The sequence below is a fragment of the Malaclemys terrapin genome, chromosome 7, assembly GCF_027887155.1.
Source record: "Malaclemys terrapin pileata isolate rMalTer1 chromosome 7, rMalTer1.hap1, whole genome shotgun sequence".
Classification (NCBI taxonomy): domain Eukaryota; kingdom Metazoa; phylum Chordata; order Testudines; family Emydidae; genus Malaclemys; species Malaclemys terrapin.
The window spans coordinates 26432277-26459121 of NC_071511.1; the positions used below are offsets into that span (position 1 = coordinate 26432277).

Genomic DNA, 26845 nt, shown 5'->3' on the forward strand with positions numbered 1-26845 from the left:
ACACGATTTGAAAGATCCGTGTTACAGACCATATTTACAGAGACTCCTCATACTCGGCCCCAAGGAGGGAGTCACCAACTGTGGAGTATATATACAGACTAGTACTTGAAGAAGAAGAGGTTACTGTACAGTGTAGTCCGTATAGTGTAGTTCTGAGATGTGTAGTCCGTATACATATTCTGTGACCTACTTCCCATCTTCACTACTTCAGAGTCCTGATGCCCTGGGCTCTTATTGGAGGTGAAGGAAATGGGTATGGCAGGGTGGCTCTGCCCTTTATACCCTCGCAAAGTGCATGAGAAGAGGGTAGGGCTTGACATGCACTCACCAACTGGAATATGTATATGGACTACACATCTCAAAGAACATCAGTTACTGTACAGGTACAATAATCTCTTTTTCCTTTGTGATGTTAGTCAAGTCACTTAAACCAAACTTTTCATATGGCAAGTGTTCACTAATTGTGCAAGTTTGAATTTCTGGGTGCTTAACTTGAGACTCTAGAGCCTGATTTGCAGAGGTGCTAAACACTCACAATTGCACCTGAAGTTAATGGGAGCTGTGCTTGAATATGTGAAATGGTACATAATGCTAAGTTTCCTGAAAAATCAGTTCTAGGTGTTTCAAATTGAGCACCCCAAATTAGTAAATACTTTTGAGCTTAATCTTTCAGTGCCTCAGTTCCCCAACTGCAAAATGGGGAAAATACCCTTAGCTCATAAGGGTGGTGTGAAAATAAATGCATTAATATTTGTATAGCATTCACATATGATAGTGATGAGCACCATAGGAAAACCTAGGAGGAAATTAATAATTTTGTGTTCAGAGCAGAGTTTGAATATTGGATAGTAAATAAGGCATGGAGCCACAACTGAACAACTACAAGAAAACAACATTGAATAGAACTTTGTCCGTTTTGTGCACTGAATGAGGCATGGGTCCTGTGGAAAATAGTGTGTTCATGTAATTGAAGACGGTACCATACATACATACAAAGGGGCTACATTAAGGTTACACAGGCAACCTTAATTCTGGCATTTTAAAATAATGTTAATTTAACATTTTTTGTATGTAATAAAATAAACATGTTCAGGAGACTATGTAGGATACAGGTACAAATTAGTATTGTATACTTAAAGGAAAAAAATATCTGTGTTTTACTGACAGTTGGCCTTCAATCATAGTGAAATATATTAAATCTGGGTGACAGGAAGAGGGATCAGTTTCCCGATACCTTTGTAATCAGCAAATTGTAATTGTGATTGGTATGTGAGGTTGAATGTGTGATGACAGATTTGGTGAAAAGATAAAATCTGCAATTTAAATTTCAATGTTATATCTTAAACAAATAGTTTTATAGCAGCCTTTCTTCTGTCATTTCATTTATAATTAGAATTCGAATTTTTGATCAATTTCATTATTTTGATAAAACACAACTTCCTTAAGTGAACTTTATCTATACACTTAAAGGTCAAGCAATTTCTAGATTTCTTTTTTATTATAAGAACTAAATTTGTAAACATTTACTTCTACCTATTATAAGGTCATTGAAGCAGAAAAGCAATCAAAGTAAATAGCATAAATTGGTTTAAAAGACAGCTAGACATTTTTACGAAGAGAGAGAGCATCGAAGGATACAGTGACAGGGATGTGGGGTTCAAATAAACTTAAAGGGGACAAGCTTGTTGGTACAAATGGCTTTTTCCTGTCCAGAAGTTTCTTGTGCCCTTATGAGATAAAATAGTTTAAAGGGTAATAAAGCGCTGTCAAAATATTTGACATGTCCTGTAGCTAGTTATTTTGAGCCAATAAAGTATCTTAATTGACCTAAATGACAACAGTTCAGGTATAAATATATAGAATTTACGGCCTGAGAAAGCAAAATACCATGCATCAGCGCTGTTTACAAAGTGATAGTTGTCAGATTCCATGTAGGGGTTTTATTTGATGGGAACTGGTTAGCAAATTTGTGCTTTATAACATGTGCGAAACTGAATGAAATTTAAGAATTAAATTTCATGATTTTGGTTAGGAACTGGAGGCGGAGTTCCAGAATAACAAAGAGTCACCCTGTTGCAAATTCACAACTCCTATAATTTGCAAACAGTTTTTGCATTATTTGCATTGTAAAAATTTAAGCTTCCAAAATCCCTAAATAGAATATGCAGGTGCATGCAAGGAATAAAACATTTTAAATTGCAGATTGTATAGCTAGAAGATTAGGGGTGTATGAATGTTTATTCCATAGACTGGCACTAATATGTTTGATCTTAGTTTAGGAAAAGTGAAATCTTTTAAAAACATTGTTACATGAATGTTTTGCAAACATTTCCTCAAAAACTTTGGAAAGTGTGACACTTTATAAATCTCTCTGTGTGTGTATCCTCTTATTTGCAGTACAAATAATAATCCTCATCCTGAATATCCTATATAGACAATGGGAATCTTGACTGGTTAAGGAGTTCAGCACTGAGGCCAACATGAAAATCAAAGTTATATTTGAAGGGCTGAATATAACCCTCATTAAACTCATAGAGTTTAATGCCAGAAGGGACCACTGGATCATCTAATCTGGCCTCCTGTATATCACCAGCACCCCCACACTAAACCCAGGAACGGAAATGAGACCCATAGAAGACTAGACTGTTGTGTGTCACAGGCAGAGAACAGAAGGGACCAAGGTGCACCAGTGCAATGGCAGAGAAATTATTAAATGAGATATACCCAGATAATAAGTCAATGGAAGTTGGATTGACTTTAAACAGAACTTCCTACCTGAAATTACAGCTAATGCAGATTTTTGGGCCACTGTTAGGGAGACAAGTGTGTATCCTTAATCTAAATCCTGATGTAAATCTAGTCAAATCACAAATTGTTTGGGGCAGGGACCTTCTTTATCATTCTGTATTTCTTTGCAAAGCCTCATGGACAGCTACAGTGCTGCAGGAACAATAAATAATTTATTATGTGCTACTGCCATCTTTAAACATTGTCAAATTAGAAATAAAATAAATAGAAAAATCAGTACTTCAGATTCCTCAGAAAGAATTAACCAAATGACTGATCACTTAATGATTTATTTTAAATACGAAGGTACATTTGAATAAAGTAGTCCAGGGGTCAGCAACCTCTGGCACGCGGCTCGCCAGGGTAAGCACTCTGGCAGGCCGGACCAGTTTGTTTACCTGCTGCCTCCGCAGGTTCGGCCAATCGCGGCTCCCAGTGGCCGCGGTTCGCTGCTCCAGGCCAATGGGGGCGCTGGGAAGTGGCGCGGGCTGAGGGATGTGCTGGCCGCAGCTTCCTGCCACCCCCATTAGCCCGGAGCGGCGGACCGCGGCCAGCGGGAGCCGTGATCGGCCGAACCTGCGGAGGCAGCGGGTAAACAAACTGGTCCGGCCCGCCAGGGTGCTTACCCTGGCGAGCCGCGTGCCAGAGGTTGCCGACCCCTGAAGTAGTCTTTGAGTGGAAGAAAGAAAAATAATCTAATGTTGCATAACAAAGCTTCAAAGTCGGATTGTCATTTTTTTCTGGTGGTGAAGTGCTCACATTATCTTTTTAATGTTGAAATCTGTTCAAGTCAGTAAAATTTCTTTAATGAACTTGAGGGCAAGTCTTCAAAGAAACTTGCAATTGAACCTGGGGAAAGGCCAATGTCTTTGAACTATGGAGAAGAACTTTATCCTAGATTAGCTTGATCATTTAGTTTACCCTGTTTTGTAATTCAGTAACAAAGATCTCAACTTCAAGAGTACCCCTATGCTGTAGTGAAAGACCTGGCTAAATCTAACATGTTGTTATATACAAGTTCATCACTTCCCTTAGCTATGGTCATTTAAAAGTTGGAGGGCTGCTAGCACAGTAGTTCATTTTGCATTGTGATCATATATGTCTTTATCCTTCCATAAGGCCAGTCAGGGAATCATTGAATATTATATTTTCTTTTAGATTTGTTACTACTTTGTAATTTGAAAACAAAACTTCATCATTTTATCTTACTTTTCACTTTACTTCCATCCAGTTCAACCTTTCATCACCCAAATGTGGAACAATGTGTCTTCAAATGTTGAAGAAATAACAAAATCTGGAACAAATTATGAAATTATGGAGCAGGCAAATGCAGAAATGTATGGAAATAAGCACATGAATGGACAGGCTCTGATGCACATGAAGTCTGTTATGAAGGACACATTATTTTTAGTTTGAACTTTTGCTTTTAAATTTCACTGTAATATGATATAACGTTTGTTTTGTTTAGTACTTGAAGAACTGTTGGTGTTAACCTTATTCTTTTCTACAGAAATCCCTTTGAATTTTAGAATTCATACTCTTTCCAGGTTTCAATAAGAAAAACATGGAAGAGATTCTAATAGAAAAACAACACTCAGTTTTGCAGCTGACAATCACAATGCCTTTAGTGCTGCTTTTATTTTATTAAGTGGAACAGGTCAATTTAATAAAAGAGCTGGATATATTCCTTCCCTGGTGAAAATAAAATAAAGAACTAGTAGAATTTGAGGGATCCATCACGTCTCTTTTTTTTTAAACATTTTGTGTAGTGTCATTTAAGATCCATGTCATTTGTATATTCATTTAGGAAAAGAAGAAATGTTGCTACTTAAATGGGAATGGAGAATATGCTTTATTTAAAAACAAAAAACAAAAAACTAGAATATGGTCTTCTTTGCAGATATACAAATTTAATTTTGTTTTTTTATTTCATGTATCATTTTGATTTTACTCTTCTCCATTTACATGCCTACTATTCCTCATTTATCTACAATGACAATTAAGGTAAAAGATACTATAGCATATAGGAAAAATCAGGTGAAAAAAGATGGTTCATAGAAAAACTGAACTTTTAAACAGAGAGCTGTGGCAATGGAGAAAAATGGTGTAAAAATATGGTTCACTGAATGAAAATGATTGAAAAACATTTACTTCCACATAAGTCTTCATTCAACTTTTATAATCAAAGTTACTATATTTTCTTAAATTATAGTTTGCACAAATTCTGTTCTTTTGGGGTGAAATCCTGGTGTCATTGATGTCAATGGGAATTTTGCCATTGATTTGAGTGGAGCCAAGATTTCTTCCTTGGTTTGTAGGTAATAGGCTGAAATGTTTTTTTATGCTACTCTTTTCTTACATTTCGTATGAATTTGTAATCTTTATAAAGCAAAAGAATAACTGGATTTTTTCTGAAAAATTAGCTTAGTGGCTACTCTGTGCAGATACTGTATAACTGAAGCCAAATACCATACAAAAAGTTAGTTGAGCTAATGGGCTGGTTCCAACAGAGCATACGTTTTGAATCTGGGGTTGCTTAGTTATTGAGGGTATAGGATTCTGAATGCTTTTATCCTTTTATTGGTGAATGCACTAAAGTGCATGCAGACAGAGAATGTTAAAGTGGCAGTCAGATAAACTTGTTAAAGCAGTGGGAGTTTTTCCTTTCTTTCTACGTGACTTTATCATCACAGTGGAGTTAAAAGGCAATTAGCCCTTCAGCTCTTTTCTGGCCAGTTTATTGGCATTTTACACACAACTGTTGAATAGACAGTGCCATATTAAAAATTCCAGCAAAGCTAGCCTGGGGATAACAGACTCTAAATTTCAGGTTAATTTAAGTTTCCTTAAGAGGAACTGTTGCCAAAAAGCTCAAGTAAAATAATTTAAATACAGTACCTGTGCTCCTTATACTCATAGTTGATGGAAAAATGTAGTAGTCTTGCTACATGCTGTGTTACATTTCCAGGGAAATATTTTTATAAAGAGTGTTTGATGAAAAGTTTATTCCTTTACTAATAACAGGGTACCCACTGTGTTACTTAAGGCAGTGAGCGTAGTGGGCAGAACTAGACATTTTCTTCATAGTAACAATGATCATACTTTACATTGCTGTAGTTTTCATCTGAGGATCTCAGACCATGTTAAAACATAGGTTACTTGAACCTTTCAATATCCCGGTGAGGTAGGTATTGTTATATCCATATTACAAAACTGAAGCAGAGAGTTTGAAAAAAACACCCTGAACTAAAAATTTGTCCCAAAATTTAGATTTTGTGTTAATTTTTGTTCATAAGAAGGCAAATAGAAATATTTCCAGGTTTATTTTTAATTTCAACATTGACAGTTGTTTTTAAACAAATAAATATTCCCTTTGAAGTATTTACAGCCCCAGTTCTTGAGAACCTAAAAGTGAAACTAGCTCCATTGTTACTCATAAACCAAGAAAAGAGAGAGAAATAAGTAGTGAGAAGAAGTACAAGTAGAAATAGTGAGAAATAAATTTTAACTCCTTCCATAAGGCCAGTCAGGGAATCATTGAATATTATATTTTCTTTTAGATTTGTTACTACTTTGTAATTTGAAAACAAAACTTCATCATTTTATCTTACTTTTCACTTTACTTCCATCCAGTTCAACCTTTCATCACCCAAATGTGGAACAATGTGTCTTCAAATGTTGAAGAAAGTTTTAAAGTTTTAAAACTATTTCAGGTTTAATAATCTCATGCTCCCAATGAAGTATACAACAGAACTCCCATTTTCTTCAATGGAAGCATCATTGGGCCACTAAATATATATTAGCTACTTATGTGAACAAATGCATTTGATTAAAACTTTGAAGCTGATTCTGATCTCATTGACACTAATGTAAACAAGGAGGAACTCCACTGAGGTCAATGGACTATCATCAGTGAAAAACAGATGCAAGGGAGGACAGAAATAGGCCCATTATTTTTAAACGACCATCTATTTAAGTAACTTGCCTGAGGTCATATAGGCCTAAACCAATGTCCACTTAACTCAATGGAAAGACTCACATTGGCTTCAGTAGCCTTTGGTGCAGACCACAGTGAGTCAGCAGGAGAGTCTTTGGGTTCTGAGGTCTTATCCCCCACTTCTGTTAGATTAGCCTCTCAGGATAGATTCCCAAGTTTACACATAGAGAATAAATAAGGCTTAATGTTTAGTTTATCTTAACAATAAGCAAAGTAAACAAAAACAACATTGTTACCCAGTTTCAAACTAGTAGTCTCTTCTTTCAGTTAGCCGTGCTACAATTGGAAGTGAGCGCCATAAGCACAGTATTAATGGGACTTTATCTAAAGTGGTAGATATCTGTGTTGCAACACTGCATGTTAATGGCTCATACCCTGCTGTCGATACATGATGGGGCATTGTTATAGTTGCAAATAATAGAATTATTTTTTGCCTTTTAAAAAAAAATACTTAGCAAACTACATGCCAGAAAATTTAAATAAATATTTAGGGAGCAAATCAAGCACGTGGAAGTTAGGAAATGCCTGATTTAAGCTTGCTTGTGTGACCTTTATTCTTTCACCCTGTACATATTCAATGTGATAGTCTTCAATTACATGATCTCTTACCCAGTGGAGTTTTTTCCACTGGGCCCTTTTGTGTTTCAGTGCACAGCATGAATGGTGCTAAGGGAATGAGTCAGGATTGCATAGTGAATAAGATAGAGGAGAGAGAGGATGGCTTTGAGTTTAAGGCAGAGGAATGCCAAGGATGAGAATTTGTTCTATCCACGTCTCTGCCCTGGATTTCTCATGTGACGATTAGCAAGTCACTTAAGCCAAAACGTTTGCATTGCGTGACCCTTATTTTCTCAGTGCCCAACTTGAGATGCCAGAGCCTGATTTTCAGAAGTCCTGAACTCTGAGGTCTGAACATCAAGTCAACGGAAAATGTGGATGTTTAACCATTCTGACAGTAAGAGAGAGTGGCTTGGACGAATGAGCACAGTGTTGCAAGTCAGAAAGTCTTGAATTCTCATCCTCTCTCTCCTAATGATTCATTGTGTGACCTTGGGCAAATCACTTTGCCATTTTCCCCACCTATAAAATGAAGATAATATTTACACACCTTTCTCACAGGGACGTTTTCAGGATAAATCAGTCATTCTGTCTATACTGCTTTGAACATATGAAGGGCTATAAAAATGTGGTGTACTCTGAAAAATCAAACCAGAGACATCTCAAATTGGGGGCCAATCACTGAGGAACCCCAAATTTGTGGACACTTTTGCATATTTTGGTCTTATTGCCCTGTATCTTTATTTTCCAACTGTGAAATGAGGATAAATGTATTCTCCATGTTACAGGGGAAATATTCAGGTCAGTTCATTGACGGTCATGAGGTGCTCAGATATTGTGATGATGAGCAGCACTGAAAAGTCTGTGAAGCAATTCATAATAAATAAGGGCTGGATTTGGATGGTGTGCAGATAATAAAGTATAGGGACACACATTAAAAGGATAGGTTAATAAGAAATATTTTATAGATTGAACAGATGCTCTATTCCCTTAGCACTGTCCAGTCTGTGCACTGAATGAGGCACAGATGCTGTGTAGATAAAAGCATGTTATCATGTAGTTAAGGGCTATCATAATGCATATACCCAAGGGAGCAGAATTAAGGTTGCACGGGCAAGCTTAAACCCGGCATTGCATAAATTTCAAGTGCTTGACTTTGCAACCTAAATATTTTTCTTTTAACAACCTTTTAATGTATGTGATACTGGGGCTATGTCTCCACTTGGAGCTAGGGTGTAATTCCCAGCTCACATAGACATATTTGTGCGACCTTTCATTGAGATGGCATGCTAAAAATCATAGTGTAGCCACAGTAGCATGGACAGCAGTGAGCGGCGGCACAGGCCAGCTGCCTCAAGTACATACCCAAGGGGTTCAAGGAGGTTTGTACGTGGAGTAGCTAGCTTGAGTTGCCACTGCCGATGCTACTATGACTACACCAGTATTTTCAGCATGCTAGCTCAACGAGAGTGAGTGCAAGTATGCCTGTGTGAGCTAAGAATTACACCTGTAGGTCCAAGTATAGACGTACCCTGGATCTCCTGGATGGTAACAAAGCTGTTTAAACATGTTTGGAAAAAATAGTTCTATTTTGTGTGTTCAAAACATGCAGTTTAACTGAAAAATGTAGTTTGAATTTATTAGAGTTAATGTTTAAGGCATTATTGTATTAGGAGTAAATAAGCATAGCCTTAACAAAGAGACAACAAATCCTTTCTTGGAAGTTTAGCCCCCCTTTCTTACTTTCTATTAGAAAGTAAATTGCAAAAAGTACTACAGATAACTGCAGCTTTTATTTCCAACCTGACCTTCCATGTTCTGAAAGTAATTTGCCATACTGCTTCTCAGAGTCTGCTCAAGGACTTCCTCTAGCAGAATAATGTGGTTCTTATTAAGTACATCCTATAAGACCCTGGAGGATTGCATGCAAAGGAAATAAGACGTAGACACAAATGAATTTCCATTCTCCAGTCAGATATATGATATTGATTACCATGATGTATATGGAGGTTATTGTTAAGAAGACAAAGAAAGAGAATTAAAGCAAATGTCTGACAAATTGGCTGTCTTTATATGCAAACATGACAAGTGGTCTATATGGCTAACCAGAAAGAGGAGATGCAGGCTTCAGGCCAAATAATGATACAGTCAACAAATTTGTTTGAATCACATGCTCTCATGTAACTTCTCTTTTAAATAAGGCCTCATTTGAAATTACATCATCAGGAAGGACTTAAAAGTTTTACATGAAAAAATGATTGATTTTCTTTACTCCAAGTGATGCTTCACTTATATTAATTTTATTTCTTTACCATAGTACCAAGATGTTCTGTTAAAGTGGCACTTCTGGAGGAGTTTTTTTCCCCCTTAGCTCTTTCGTTAATGAAATACACTAGATATAACCTAATTACCCTGCAAGATCAACTATTTTAATTTTAAGTTTGTTTCCTACTGTAATTGTGTTGATGCTGAGGGATATGTTTTTTCTGTATTACTAAGTATTTTCTCATTAAATGGCAATGAAAGATGATTGAGTAGAGGAATAGACCCTAATAACATTAATGTAATGTTTCTTATAGTTTGAGTTGTAGAAATTTTGGTTCTACTGTATCATGTGTAATGTAACTGAGTGTAGATTTCAGAGCCTTAGAATTCATTTGGTAGATGAGGACGACTTATACTAAACTGAAATTGCACAAGTGTAAAAAAGTTAACAGACTTTTATGCACAATCATTACATTTTATTCTTCAGAAATATGTAGAAGCTTTGTTAATCAGGAGTTCTAATATGACTTTCCTATTAAACTGTTTTAAACCATGAAATCTGATATTTTCACCATGACTAATCCATGAAATTTGTCAACTTTGTCCATGATTTACACAAGCTCTATTTATAAGGAGAACTTATTTTAGTCCTAAGGCATGGAACATTATTTCTCAGCATGCTTTTAGTATCTTTTTACTAATATGTATAAACAAAGTGTGCACATTCAATATATTATTTCAAGATCAGGAAGTAAAACATGACCAGCACTCAGTAGATTCCTCATAGCTAAGTATATGAGTCTTAAGCCATTAAGAAGAAAATAACCTATCATATGAAAGTTGGTAAGAATGGCTGTGATCATAAAGTTTACCTAAAATAATTGGATAACTTGCTTGCAGATTAAAAACATGTGTGATACTTGTATGTCTTTATGTTTTAGGCTACATACAGAATTAATTGCTGTCAGTGTAAAGCAGACCAAACAAAATAGATTTTCATCATCTCTTTGTTTAGAAAAAAATTGAATGACAGTGAGCATAATTCTGTTTTGCATTTTGAGGGAGGAGGTGGCTATAGAGCATTCACATACTGTAGCACAATACTATATATGGGAAAAATGAGAATCCTTTATGTAAATGTAATAACGTGCAAGTAATACCATCAAAAGGGAAAAAGGGGAAAAAATCTCTTGCCTCTAGAATGTTAGTCCATTCCAGCTGTCCTCCATCACTTGGTAGGGAAAAGGGTTGGGAAAAGGCCAAAAAGCAAACATTCACAAAACATCCAAATTTTTAGCAGAGTATAATGTCTTAATCAGTTTTTACAGAATTGCTTTGAACCGTACATGCTATAAATGTACAATACAGTCACATATTTAAGTAGTCACACTCCCTGTAATGATGAAAACAAGATGGCTACTTATTTATGCAACTACTCAATACTGTAGTTGACAGGAAAGCCATATTGACTAGTAGGGGGAGCAAGAGAATAAGCACTTGACTTTTATTCCTGGCTCTGCCCAGAGTTCCAACCCTCTGAACCTGCAATTTACATAGATGACCAATGCCTTTGCGCTGGATTTGATTCTTCTCTACGGGGCTCCTGCCTCCTTTTAGCATGGCTCATGTTGGATTCATTTACCATGGGAACTACTTAAGGATGGTTTCTAAACTGTGGAGAAGAACATTGGGTAAATTAATGCTAACAAGGATTAAACAGAACCATCTCTGTAGCTCTTCCACCAACCCTCTCATCTTGCAAAAAGAACAGGAGTACCTGTGGCACCTTAGAGACTAACAAATGTATTTATTTATTCTTGAAATCTTGCATCCTGCAGTGTTCCAGACAACCAGAGACGGGGTGGATGATGATGCAGAAGTGACTGTGGCCTGTGCTGGGATCCCTGGGATCCTTCTGCCTATGAAGGAAATGATAATTTTTCCAAACTTACTTAAGTACCTATTACTTGAGAACTAGAGACATTTATTTCAAGTTGTAAAATACTTTAATATAACTACTTTTGAGTTATTTTTGAGTGGGGGTAGCCATTTGTAAGCAGAATTTTCTCACTTACCTAGCTCAAAATCATCTAAATGGATTTTCTTCAAGCTTTTCCCAAAAATATTACATTTGGCGTGAGACAAAGCATGAGGACTCTCCGCCCCCAAATGGAACATTCTGAGAATGTTCTGAGTGAGTAAAAATAGGAATTTATAAGAAAAGTAAAATTTCATAGAATCATAGAGAAGTTGGGAATAGAAAAGATCTGTCTATTGATCTTCTGTTTTCATATAACACCTTCTAGTGTGGTATCTAAGAGCTGTAAGATTATCCAGTTCATCTTTCTGCAAATGAAAACTGTTCCCTGCAGAACCTTTAAATGTTCATTGCCATGAATACTATCGCACCAAATACATGAATAATCAGTAAAAGTTATATAGACACTCTGTTACTGATTCATTTCAGATAACTCAGTCATTTTGGGATAATATTTGCATATATATTCAAATTAATATACAGGGAATTGTCCAGCAAAAGACTAAAGACTTGCTTCTACAGCAGCCAAAGTATCACAAATGTGTTTGGCTTTATCCCTTTGATGCAGCAGTTTCAGAATATAGTCATATGTATCCCACATTGAGATTCTTCTTCTTTGTTCCTATCTTAAAAATGTAATGCCGTGTTATCCATATAAAACAAAATCTTCCAAAATGTATATTGGCTTTAGAGAAATCACCCATAAGTTCTACATCAGTTTCTTTTTCCAAAGCATACATCTATCAGCTAAAAGTGCCCTTGTTTTGCCTGTATTATGTCACTCACGTCTGGAAAGAACTGAATCCTGCTGTTTTAGAAGCTGATCTCCTGCTGCTATTTGGCTATTTGTAGGATTCTGTCCCAATTCCCCTAATCCAATATTTTTCAATAGCACCGTATTTGGACTCGTGCAAATTCTTTTTCTTCCATGTGAGGTTCTCTAAGCTGGGACAACATATATTGATATCAGAGTTTTAATGTTCTTCTTCAAAACAGTTGAGTCTCCTCAACTCCCCTGGGTAGAATATATATATCTATATTCTCCTTTGATCTGTTGTCCAGAAGTTTTATTGTACTTTAATATTATATAAATCAGCTACAGTGCACGATTTCCTGCTGCAGTCAGGTTTGCCATCTTCTTAAGTTGTTTTTTCCTGTTATAACTCTCTATTCTGAGTTCACTGATCCTGGTTCCTATTATGTCAAAGGTTAACTGATATCCATCCAACCTGTCTGTACGCAGCCTTCATTAGTTCTTTCACTGTGGTCAGCCTCTTCTAAGGTGAGAATACAAAGGAAGATGGTGTGTCTGATATAGCTGATGAATGCCAAAGATGTTTCTGTAAGGAAATCAGTTTTAGCCATCTTTGCTTTACTTTTTGGCATATGGCAAAGACATACAGCTACCTTGAATTGCCAGTAATTGGTTTCTATAAAAGTATAAATTGATCCCCATACGTAGCAAAATGTAGACAGAGCAAACTTAGGGATAGATTGCATAGTGCTTTGCTCTACAATTAACTCTGTTGAATTCAGAGAGACTACTTGTGGTGTTAGGTACTATTCCATGAGTAAGAGAATCACAGTCTGGCCCTTAATGAGCTAGAGCACACAGGCATACAGGCCTACTCACTTTGTCAGTTGGCCTTTCTCTGTTGAGAGACAGTTTTGACCAAAATTACATAAGAATTAGTTTACTGAAAAGTTAAAAATGGTTGATTTATGATTATGATGATGATCATTTTACCATACCACAAAAATGAGAATTTCCTCATCAAGAGGTACTGTATGTGCCTTAAATGTAATTTTTTAAAAACATATAATGCTGTGTTTAACTTTACCTGTGTGTACTTCTCAAAAAAAGGTTAAAAATGGTATTAAAGAAATGACACACACTGAATAATTTAGTAGTACGTATTTCAGTTGTACCAAATATGGTATATTTGCAAGGCCCACTTTTAAACTGTACCATGTTTTCTTGCTTTCACTGTGATTGCCTCTAATCCACAACTCCTTGCCATTGCTGACTCACTACCATTAGAAGCCACTCCAACCATTGTCTGGCTATACCGAAAGAGGGACCGCAACTTTAATAAAAAAAAATAATAATAATAATAATGGAGATATCCCATCTCCTAGAACTGGAAGGGACCTTGAAAGGTCATTGAGTCCAGCCCCCTGCCTTCACTGGACCAAGTACTGATTTTGCCCCAGATTCCCAAGTGGCCCCCTCAAGGATTGAACTCACAACCCTGGGTTTAGCAGGCCAATGCTCAAACCACTGAGCTATCCCTCCCCCCCAATAAATGGAGATATCCCATCTCCTAGAAGTGGCCCCCTCAAGGGCTGAACTCACAACACTGGGTTTAGCAGGCCAATGCTCAAACCACTGAGCTATCCCTCCCCCCTTTATTATTAGGTGTCTGGGACTACCTGGCAGATAAAAGTGTACAGTGCAGGTAACCCCAATGTTTACTCCATAATTACCCGGGGGGCTTTTACCAACTCCCTGTTTTTCCATCCAGGTCCCTCCAGCAAATCCATTGCTGTGACCTTACCATACCCAGGGGCTTCCACCGGCTCCCCCTCTTTTTCCATCCAGGTCCCTCCAGCAAATCCATTGCTGGGACCTTACCATCCACCCCCCCCACCTTCATAGGAGAGTTAAGGTGGGTGCTAATAATGGGGGTTGACTCCCTGCCAAGGAGTCCCCAACACTGCCTATTCGCTCCTTTACCAAACACCTCTTTTAAGTCCTTTTCCAAGCCATTTATCCGGTCACTGGTTGCCTTTCCTATGGAGTACCTGCACTGGACATCCGCCCCAAAGTTAAATAATGAGTTGCAACATATTGTTTACCGCCCTTCATGCCGTGCATGAACAGAGCCCACCTGAACCCGCTGTGGGGAAGGCAAAAAAACCCCAACTCCACCTAGGTCAATATGGTAGCAAGGGAAACATTCCTTCCCAGCCCCCTTCAACAAAGGGGTTGCTAGCATAATGCCCACAGCAGGTCTAGACCAAACCTGGTATTTTACCACCTAAGGGGGAGGGAGGGTGGGTGCCGCCTCAGCCTGCTCCATGCAAAAGGGAGGGTTAAGGTACAGGGCTGCCCCTTTTAAGCCCCTCATTCCCAGGGGATGAGTCAGCAACCACATTGACCCTTTTGCAGCATTTTTTATCTCCTCCCCCCCAAGCCATAAAGCACAGTTCCCTTCATTCAGCTAGCCAGCCAAATTCCCCCCCACACACACCCTTAAAGGTGCAGGGTGGTCATTAGCTGATGTGAAATACCATCTCCTGAAATGCCAACTCAGCATTGGGGGTGGGGATGAGAACAGACCGGTAGTACCAACAGCTACTGCACTGAGAGACTATTTAAACTACTAACGGGTTTTACTGATGGTGATGGTATACAGAAGATAGAAGAAAGAAGACAAAATGGGAAAGAAAAAGGCATGAGAGTATATGTGGAAAAGAGAGAAGAGAAAGAAATGCAGAGCAGACTAAAGGACAACAGTAGGGAGAAGAGAGTATGAGAAGAGAGGAAATTGGGAAAGATTAGAAGGAAGGGAAATATGGAATCCCCCCTACATAGTTTGGCCCCAGGCAATTACAGTTGGCAGGTACTATATGTAAGATTTGACCATAAATAATATGTTAATATTTCTAATTATGGAAGATACATAAAGGAATGGAATAATCATCAAGAGATTTATTTTACAAAATATAAAGTATAAAGATTTGTAAGTGCTTCTTCCACAATATTCATTTGATAAGTTTTGCAGATCTACTGTTCTTTTCCACTTGTACTTTAAAATTAATTTAAAGACTTGTTGTTATGCTTCAAATTGTGAAATCTCCTAAGGTCAATGAGTGAAGTAATTGACCTGCCTCCTGTAAGATAAAAATATGCAAGATAAATTACATAATTAGTTTTAATTACATAATTACAGTGTTTAATGTGTGGGGGTCAAAGGTTACTATTACATTTAGAAGTTATGGCAAAGAACACAAAAATAAGCAACATAGTTTAATTCTGTGTTTCTTTAAGGTTTTCTAAAAGAGGTTCAGTATGAGCTGTCCTTGACCTAGAACATTGGATGATTATGGCAAATAATATATTGCTGTTATGCCTTGTAGAATCATAGAGACACCTTTGTAAATAGCTAAGTGCACTTTACCAAAGACTTCATTTAGATTTAAAGTATACTAAAGTTAATCAGCAGTGGGAACTCAACTGACAGCAATTTAATTTGATTGGGTAAGGTAATTACGTGATTACCAGTAGTGTTTATATATGCACAAGGATATTTTTATTGGAAAAATCTAATTGCTTTCTTACTAAGAAGAGAAAAAAACAAACAAATTTGTTATCACAGGTTAAGAGGATATCCTTCACTCCTCTATGAAACAGCTTCTTGTTATATATTAGAGACAAAATGAATTTGTTTTACCTTAGAACATTTGCTGATTTGCAGCAGGATTATATTAAGTTCTTTTTTCTAAAATATAAGTATTAAGTCTTTTTGTGTGTGTGTGTGAATCTTATCACTTATGCAGGAATTTGGTGATACCCTAAAGATTTTGTTGTACTGGTCATTCATGATCCCTTTTAATTGTGCAAGAACTGTTGCTTAAATACATCATAGTCTGTTTTTCCATCTAGAAAATGTACATAGGCCAAAGCTAAACCTAAGGCTCCAGATTATTAATGGTTATTTGGTTTTTCCATGTTAAAAAAAAAAGGCAATTATTTACTATACCAGAGTTAGAGTAGACAGCTGACAGAAGCAATGTGTTGCACTCTTATGAGACTGGATTTAGAGTTGCCTTCTGGGGCATTGCTGAGTGAAATCTCGTTTTATTTACTAACGGCCTGATGCATAGCCCATTTAACTCAATGAATCAGGCCCTGATTTTTCATGGTACTGGTGATGCATGCCACTTTGCAGAGTTGTATCAGATGTCATTGAAGAGATGTAAGCAGAAAACTAAAGATGACAATAACAACTGAATGAAATGGGCTAATTACAATTTGACAAGTTTGGTCATCCAGATATATTTCTGGTTGTTCAAATACACTATTTCTCTCCCATACTTGTTTTTCCCTTATGCATGTTTTAAATAAAATATTACAATTTTGAATGTGTTGTCTTTTTAAACTAGATGATCCAGTCACTGTTGGAGGCACATAGCCATGGCAAATCTCACGCTGTACATTGATCACCTGTCCAACCTTTGCCTAGAGTGTGATCCCCAGTTCCTTCAAGAGTTCCATCTTTACCTGTCTATAAAGAGGAGGAGGAGGAGGAGGAGAGACATCTGGGATAACCACATATCAAAGATTAACACCAGAGCAGGTTGAATCTTAATTTTATATTGTTTTCTAAATCAGTTGCCAGTACTGATTTAAATATTTGCTAAAGATTTTTCCTTGATGCATATAGTAATGTCATCAGATAGATTGCAGCATGTGACAAGTTTTTACCATCTTAAAAATTTCTTGATTAAACTTCCCACTTACCAAAATTATGCATACATTTTTCACAGGCCCAAAGTGTGAAACTGAATCCCAGGTCAGTCCAGAAAGTATAAAGAAATCAGTTAATGATGATCATGTTTAGTGATGTCTTTGAACAGGTCTCTTGCAAACATGCCTAATACAAAGTCAGAAATGATTTAAGAAGTCCAAAAATGTGGAGGTTATGTTATTCTTCTACCATCCTGTGCTTACATAGTTGAATGCAGGATCTCCAAGTACACTCATTTGCTCCAGGCATATTAAACTTACATTTCTTACCCATTCTTCCTCTTCCATTACCATGAGACCCTTGATATGCACAAAACAGACAGGGTTTCATTTACTATCCTAAGGACTGCCCCTCCAGGAGTCTAGCACAGCCCACACACAACTCTGGAATATGTCCAGCTTTTTTCCTAAGCAGAATGTGAACCTGTGACCTTGTGGGCCTCAGGCAAGAGGGCTGCCTACTGAGCCACCAATACCCAGGCCATCAATAAGTTTTAAATGCCAGTTGCAGACTTCATAGAGATAATGACTTCAGTGTGTAAAGGTTTTGTTGTAGAGACCACAGCTTAACATATGGTGTGATAGAGTAAATATGCTGAAGCCATTTTAGATCTGTTGTGTAACTGAACTGTCTTGATATAACAGTTTTTGTAGTACATTTCCATTCATGAGATATTATTGAAAGTGACACTGATATATAGGTTTAGGCCCAGAGTGTAGATATTGTACCAAGAAGGTTTAGCAAAAACAGAATGTTTTCATGAAATTGTTAGAGAGGAAATTTCAATGTAAACAGTTTTTGTTTGGATTTAAACATTCTCCTTCAGGATTTGCAACCCACAAATTGCAATGTTGTGCTAGTGAATGAGAACCTGAAAGTAAAAATACTTGTAACTGAGAACCAGATACTGAAAGTGTTGAGTCAATTTTTATTATGTTTGTTAAATGAAATGCAAAGACTAAACAAATATAAATCTTGAAGGGTTAGATTTAAAAATTATTTCAAATATAACAATCCAAGGCAACATTAGTAACACAGGTCAATAAATTTGTTTGTTTTTTAATATTATTTTTAACCTCAGACTACCCCTTTATCATATGTTCTTGTATTGTTCAGAAATAAGATAAAATTACCCTAGATGAAGCCTTAAGGTTTCTGGCCTATTAATGTTCTCCATTTCCAATTTAGTAGTAAAAAATAAATAAAAGGTGTATGAGATTTTAGATAATTCTCATTCATTTACTGTTATTATTAATCATGGTTATTACTAGGGCCCTACCAAATTCACGGCCTTGAAAAACATGTCACGGACCGTGAAATCTGGTCTCCCCTGTGAAATCTGGTCTTTTGTTTACTTTTGCCCACAGATTTCAAGGGAGAGACCAGCGTTTCTCAAACTGGGGTCCTGACACAAAAGGGGGTCACAAGGCTATTGTAGGGAGATAGTGGTATTGTCACCCTTACTTAGGCACTGCTGCTGGCAGCAGCACTGCCTTCAGAGCCGGACAGCTAGAGAGTGGTGGCTGCTGGCTGGGTGCCCAGCTCTGAAGGCAGTTCAATCTATTTAAATGTTAATGTTTTTGATACAACTTCATAGATCAGTAAGCATTAAGTATGAACCTAGAAAACTTGACTAGATCACTAACATTATCAAATTAATTTGAATTTTTTTATCAATATTTCTGATTAGATAATATGTTTTCATTATTTATGCTACAGTTGAGCCCAGACCTGCAGATGCTTAATCACACATGTAGTCCTCACTTATGCAAGTAGCCTTACTGACTTAAATGTGTGCACTCATGTGAGTAACGGTCTGCAATATCAGGCCAGATTTTTATTTATTTTTTTGGTTGCACTAAAATGTTAGTTTTCATAATGACAGATGAGAAATACTTTTAAAGTCTCTTGAGGGCTGTAGCTGGTATAACACTAGAACTAGATTTGCTTGGCAGTCCTTTTGTTATTTTTGTATGTCTGCTCCAAGTACTTCAAGAAAACAAGTGATGTGCAATATTTTTGTTACTTTGCATCCAGTAGATATACCACTTAATTTGGTATCTGAAATTGCTATATTGTGAACTGGCACTTTAACTGATACATAAACTGGTAAAATATAAAACAGAAATAGAAAATTAAATACACAGAAAGAGCCCTTTTTAAAAAAGGGTCAGTTTCTTCCACTCATGCTTATGTTAATTAGTACCTTACTCCACAAGTATCCCTATTGATTGCAGCAGGGCTACTCACAGAATAAGGAAGCACTCAGTATGAGCAGAGGTGGCAGAATCTGTGCAAAAGTAGATAATACTTGGGATAGATGATAATTTAATCACTGTTGAGACTCAGGTCCTTTATTTGTCCACAAGACAGATACAGCACATTTGGCAGCAGTGCATGTTTCCCCACACAGTTCTGTCACTCTACCTTAAATCCTCATTGGAAGGACCATCTTTTTACAATACCTACCGAGTAATATTGCTACATATCTTTCATAAACAATGTATTTCATAATGCACAGCAGATACAACAATAGGTGTTATAAGTCAGTACTATAATTAGTTTGCATAGGTGGGGGAAGTACGTAAGTGTACTTAAGTGTACACTTAAGAGTAATTAAGTGATGGAAACACGTGCCAGTACATGGATCTAACTAGCAGGATGATTGTTGAACACTGCAAAGAAGAGGTAGGTTTTGAGCTGCATTTGAAAAACAATTATGTTGATGAAGTAGAGAGAGGTACCAAGGTTATGAATATGATATAAATAGCTAGATAGTGAATACATTGTTTGTGATAGCTAGTGCAGTGGCAGAAAAGAATTGACTTCAAACAGGAAGATAGAGATTGGGGGGTCTGAAAGGATGATTGAGCTGACAGAGTAATTGGGAGTTTAGAGAGAAACTGGTAGGACCATAGCTATAAAAATCCTTGAAGATGAGAGCAATTTCTTAATGGATGGTGGATTATATGGAGGCCAATGGAAGTCTTTCAGGATGGGTGTATTATGGTTGTGTTTTTACCTATGAGAGGTCACGCTTATTACAATGTTCTAGAAAGACTGGTGGTTGGATATGCATGACTTTGGGAAACCATAGAGGAAGGGAGGTACAGTAATCAACTAAAATGATTAGGGGGCTGGGGCACATGACTTGTGAGGAGAGGCTGAAGGAACTACACTTATTTAGTCTGCAGAAGAGACGAGGGGGGAGGAGGGATTTGATAGCAGCCTTCAACTACCTGAAGGGGGTTCCAAAGAGGATGGAGCTAGGCTGTTCTCAGTGGTGGCAGATGACAGAACAAGGAGCAATGGTTTCAAGTTGCAGTGGGGGAGGTCTAGGTTGGATATTAGGAAAAACTATTTCACTAGGAGGGTGGGAAGCACTGAAATGGGTTACCTAGGGAGGTGGTGGAATCTCCATCCTTCGAGGTTTTTAAGGCCTGGCTTGACAAAGCCCTGGCTGGGATGATTTAGTGGGGTTGGTCCTGCTTTGAGCTGGGGGTTGGACTAGATGACCTCTTGAGGTCTCTTCCAACCCTAATCTTCTATGATTCTTCTATGTTTCTAAGATGTGATGAATGAGCAACCACAGTGAGTATCAAGACTGTAGCCAGTGGGAGGCTGTGTTGTTGAAATGATAGGCAGACTTGCAGTTATAGCACTGTGAAAGAATGTTAATATGGAGTCTGATGTTTATATGTATTTCCTTTTACCAGTTTAAAATTTGTTGCCTTTCAATTTCATTGGATATGCCCTTGTTCTTCTATAAAAAGAGATTAAATAACAGCATTCTATACCAATGGTTCTCAAATTTTTCATGCCTTGACCCCTTGTTACAACAGAAAAAGGTTTCAGGACCCCCACATTTCCCTATTCCCTTTAATTTAGCTATAAAGGAAAGGAGGATATTCACAACCCTCTGGAACCTGTTTGCATCTGTTCTTGGAGGTCACGAGCCCTAGGCCAAGAACCCACAATTTATAACATTCATCATTTTATACACCTCTTCCAGGACATTCTTATTCATATCTCCTGTTAACTAAACAGTGTCTTCATATGGAAGTCTTTCCATGCTTCAGATCATTTTTGTTGACTCTCTCTGGACCTCTTCTGTTTCTGCTGTATCTTTTTTAGGTGGGGTAACCAGAACTGAATTCAATATGCCGTTTGAGGTATATCATCAATTTATTTAATGATATTGTAATATCTTCCATATTATTTTCTAACCTGTTCTTTATACACCTGAAGATGACAATCTTTTACAAAAGAATTAAGTTGAATATGTGGCATTGATGATTGAAGTGATGTATGAAGCTAATGTAGTCAGGCTTATCTCTATGCCCTTTCAGTACTTAGTCATTCTACAGAGATGACCAGTGAGGGTGCCAGATGTGATGGTGGTTTTGATGTGGTCATTTGTCCACTAGAAAACAGATTGAATCCACCATATCTTTTGGATAGGCTAACAAACATCTATAAGATGATAATGATTTTTGGTCATGATCAACCTGAGTTGTATTTATACCTGTGACTAGAGTTGAAAGGGCTGTGAATCCCATTACCCATCCCCTAAATCCTGGTCTTTTAAAGACTTAATACCATTTTTAATTTATGTATGTGTCTAGAGGAAAAACAATCTGTTCATGTATTGGCCTTTAAAATACCAGCAACTCTTGTGTTAAAAAAAAAGGAGATGTTAGTCTGAATTTAGCAGCTTGTCAATAAATGATGATTGAGGATTTGAACAAGCATTCAAATGCTGGACTAATAACTTTAACCAGCCTGTCAGATAGCTTTAACCCACTCATATAGGAATGTATACGTATACGTAGCAGTCACTCATGAAATATGAAACTATGAGAACAGCTGAATAAATTCAGACACATTTTTGAACATTCTAACCTTTGTCTTAAACATTGGATAATATAGAAGAAAAACTAATACCACTTTCTTTTGTTTTTGTTATTCTGTTCAGTAACTGGGAAAACTTAAAATTTCTTGGAGTTGCTGGTTTAAAGAACAACTAGCAATTTTTTAACACTATGGTATATCTAGCCACACCATATGAACTCTATTCCTTCTCACTCATTAAGGAATGAATCTGGTTTCTGTTTTGTTCAATACTGTATATACATCGCACCCATAAATATTTGAACTAAGTAAATACAGGATCTCAAACATAGAATAAGCTTTCAGTATAAATTGGGGGCTGGGAGTGTCTTTTAAAATATTTTATTCAAAGGCCAAATGCTGCCCTTTAGAAAAAAAAATATTTAAGCTAAAAAATGGATGGATTTCTATGTGCTGTATAACAGCAAATTCTTGACCAGATTATGTCTTGATTTTCACATTTATATGTCTACAGATCTGGCTATAAAGAATCTGTGGGGAGGGGTTTGCAGATACCCACTTCAGAAACACATGGCCAGTGTTCAGCCATATCTGGGGCTAGTTTAATTCTCCTTCTTCATTCAAGGTGCCTCATTTTTGCTTACAAATACAGAACAGACTCCCTAGTAATTTTCTTACTTGAAAGCACAATGATTTTATTCCTAACTGGTAATAGCATGAATTGGACATACGTTTATGACTGTGCTAAAAAAAACCCATGCATAATGTGAAAGATAGTTCCGTGATGGGTAGTTGCAAAAAATATACCAAACATGTTGCATATTGTAAAATTTTGATTAAAAGTATACTTATTTAGATGTATATGTATAGCCCAATTGTGGTATATACCTGACCTTTTTGCATTGCAAAATTATGCATGAAAGTTTGCATGATTTTGTCACATGGACATTTGTTGCTGTCACCCTCTCCCAGATGTCTCAATACTTTGGCTATTCAAAGCATATCTGTAAGATATGTATGATATGAAATTCTGAGGGACAATCTAGGTTATAATTAGTGGTACAGTCCACCCAGGCTTGTCTTGGAATGAGACAAGGTTTTTGTTATGTTTTGGAGTCTGGTTAAAACGATTCTCTGCGTACCCACTTAATGTGGTTAGATCAGCCCCTTCTGTAATGTCTCGATCCTCTTGTGTGTAATATGCCTTTTAAATATGATCAAACATAGAATAAATTTAATTATAAAAGAGTCTTTTAAAACAAAGACAATTATAAATATAGCACATATGGCCACTGTTTACATGGCAAAATCATACAATACAAGAAACAAAATTAAAATGTAATGTATAGAAACAACATTACTATGCATTACACAATTAATTAATTAATGTGAATCTCCTCCATTTAACTTTACAAAAACCAAATAATTTACATTAAAAGGAGTACAGTGTCCACCCTTTATTTTGATGATGGTTATATCTATTGACTGAATACCTGAGGAGACTCAAAAGGCATGCTGCTTTAGCAAAGTTAATTATAACTTACACTCTAAATTTTTCTTCCAGCTATTTCTGTTTCACATGGAATATATAGGAATTATAATATAATATAATATAATATAATATAATATAATATAATATAATATAATATAATATAATATAATATAATATAATATAATATAATATAGGAATTATTGGGATACTCTCTTAATTCTACTTAATTTGGTCATATCTGCCCCTTTGTGGGGTTCTGCAACATAAAGGGGAGGAAACATGCACAGCTAGAGATAGCCACCCTTTTCAGAGGATGAGAGAATAACAGCATATCTTCAACAAGGTGCAGTGATTACTGTCAGCTAAATGTTTGTTTGTATGCTCATGGAAGTCAATGGCAAAACTCCCATTGACTTAAGTAGTTCAAGACCATGACCTAAATGCATAAAGCCACATTTATGTGTTGTACAATATAAATAAAAACATACATCACTAAAAATAATGAATTTATGTTAATGGCATGTGAAGTTTAAGTCTCAAAAATTGGGAATTTCTGAAAGCTAAGGTTGCTCTGACAACATTAATTTAGACACAGAGCACATCCTACTTATTTTATGGTATACATTAGTAACAGACAATATTAATTTGGGTTTTCACTTAACAAGGAAAATAAAACTGCAAAATGTGACATACTGATAGCGTGGTCAAGTTACTGCTATCAGATTAATTTTAATCATGCTGGGAATTTCCTGACTTTTGAGGACTTGATTTCTGAACCTTAACATTGAATTAATCTGTTTGGTTTGGTTTTAAACTTTCTCATTTTTGAAAAAGAAATATGAAAAAAAGAAATGCTTTGCTCACAGAACTTGTCTATACCTTGATCCAGTGCAATCAGTTTGTAGAGTTTGAAAGTTGTTTGAAACTGAGATATTCAGTTTACACCTAAACTTTGGTACATCCCTATGCTGAATTACATTATGTAAATCAACCTGTTTAAAACACTTTAGTAAAATATCTACACTAAAGGCTCCATAGCCTAATAACTCTCTAAACTGCAGAGCCTATAGAACTCCCCGGTTCCTGGCCCCAGCAGATAGAAATCCTTAATTAATCCTTTAAATTCCTTAATACAGAGCTTTTTGGCCTAGAGCTCCTATAAGTTCCTTGGTCTGTAGATACGCTTTCAGCCTCCGCTGGTTTTAGTAATGCAATAGTGAATCCTTAATACATGTATTTTAAAAGAGCTAGAAAAATACAAGAAAAGTTATGCACAAAATTTTAGTTTGTAACACTCAACTTTAAAGCTGCTGAACTAATTCTCTTCAAAGTTTTCTTCAAGCAGACTTTTTCAATGAGATCTGCAAAACAAAGTTTGACATTCCTAGCCGTAGCCATTTGATGCAGACATAGCAGCAAATTAAGGACAGATACATGCATGGAATTAAGCGGCAGGCTGTAACTTTTTTTAAACTTTAGAACAGGGGAGGGACACTACTTACCCATCACCCATACTCTCCTATGCCAGGCATTTAATTGGTTTCAGTGCAGGGATTACAGGGCTCCTTACCATGTAACCCATAACTCGGGGTATGTTCTCCTCAGCCTTCCCCACTGGACTCAGCTCTCTCTGAGACCAAGCACCCTCCCTCCTGTGAGGGGGATAGAGGATGCAGAACTGTTGGGACCTTGACTTATAATGGCCACAAGATTTGACCCTGGCCCACGAAGGGCCTCGTATCCCATGAACCAGAGGCCCATCACCAAACTGCAGGCCTTTTAACTCTGGGAACCCTTTATTTTATCCTTTTAAATGCACTGGAAACTGGCCTCAAGTTGCGGTGAATTAACAACTCAACCCAAGTACCTCAGTTAGGTACTGAGTGCATTTCTACTTAACCCACTGTGGCTTGAAGGTGCTGTGAGAACTTAATAATGTACTTAGGTAAATTTTGGACTTTGAGCTCCAAATATGATTTTATATGAAGCTAAAACATCATTTCAGCTTGTATACATCTTAACTCTTGTGTGTGCTAATGAAATGTTACTTTCATTTCTTTTTAGTTGTATCTTACTCCTTTAGTTACCAGAAAACACTAATTTGCTTTATTCTTGGTTCAGAAGTATTAATTATGTAGCATTCAGCTATTTGGGGAGGGGAACGGGGAGAAGTAAACTAAATGTTACTTGCAGACAAATACATCTAAAATGTGTGATATTTTTTAAATATATATTTTTTAAACATTGGGTAACCTGCAAAAAAAACTAACAATGAATAAACGGTTCAGGGTACACATGAAAAGATACTTCACCTCATAGAATTGTTCCACAGTTGACTGGTGCAGGTAAATACTTTCTCAGTTACTCCGTAAAGAATCTCTAATAAATTTATTTGATGGGAAATAAACAGTACATAAGGCACTTTGTGTAAAGGAATTATATCCCACATATGTATTGTCATTCTACTTTTGCTATAAGGAATTCATTTCTGTAACCTATATTTCACTACCCATTAGATATAGGCTTTCTAGGTCCCAGGTGTGGTCATCATGCTGACATTCAGGCAAGCTTGAGCCACAATTGTGCATTTCCAGCAGTTTTAGTTTTTTTGTATACTAATTAAATGGTATACTGGTAAATCTCTATACAGATCTGTTTTTTCTCACAGAAGCAGAACTCTAAAATAATGAATGCTTAGAAAAGGGAAATGAATTACACATTCATGAATTCATGATCTAGGCACAAACATTTAAATATGCTTAATGACAGCAAGCTACACTTCTGGAAATAATGTTTTGCAAACAGGCTTGTGGAAAGCTGGCTTCTTGTGTACAATGATTCATACATTAAATTAATGTTCTCAGTCAAAGGAGTATTAAAAACAAAATGCATGAGGAGCAGCAGGAATGTCACTTGGTGAATTAGCATATACTTCTAAAACTCTCTTGAAGTAATTTTTCCATCTGTTTTAACTAAGTGCCATGCCATTGTATACCTGTACAATATTTAAAGCACAATGCAGAAGTATGAAGGCTTCCTCTGTTTCATGTGTTACAAGCCCATATTCTGTTTGCATTGTATCTTCCATCTTCAAAAAAACTTCCCTTAACCTCCTTGACTCTTTGGATTCTTCTTTACCTAAAAAATCCTCAAGTGTGTTCTCTACCAACATCAACTCAGATCTTAATTCCCTCCAATCTGGCTTCTATTCTACACTCCACCAAAGCCATCCTGCCCCAGGTTACTAATAGAGTCAGGTAAATAATATTAATCGGATAATTTTTTGAAAAATTCGACAATATTTTTGAATAATTTATTCAGTT

The 26845-nt window shown here is 36.6% G+C and overlaps 1 protein-coding gene across 2 annotated transcripts in view; it reads left to right on the plus strand.

Moving 5' to 3' along the window:
• Positions 1 to 26845, plus strand: part of ERC2 (ELKS/RAB6-interacting/CAST family member 2) — an 866973-nt gene that overhangs the window by 768971 nt on the left and 71157 nt on the right. Inside the window, exon 18 of one of the 2 annotated variants that reach the window (XR_008445768.1) lies at positions 16815 to 17008. The gene's annotated coding sequence lies outside the window, so the exon portion shown is untranslated. Of the gene's footprint in view, positions 1 to 11445; positions 11532 to 16814; positions 17009 to 26845 lie in introns of those variants that run through there. The other variant, XM_054035803.1, reaches the window with a different exon arrangement.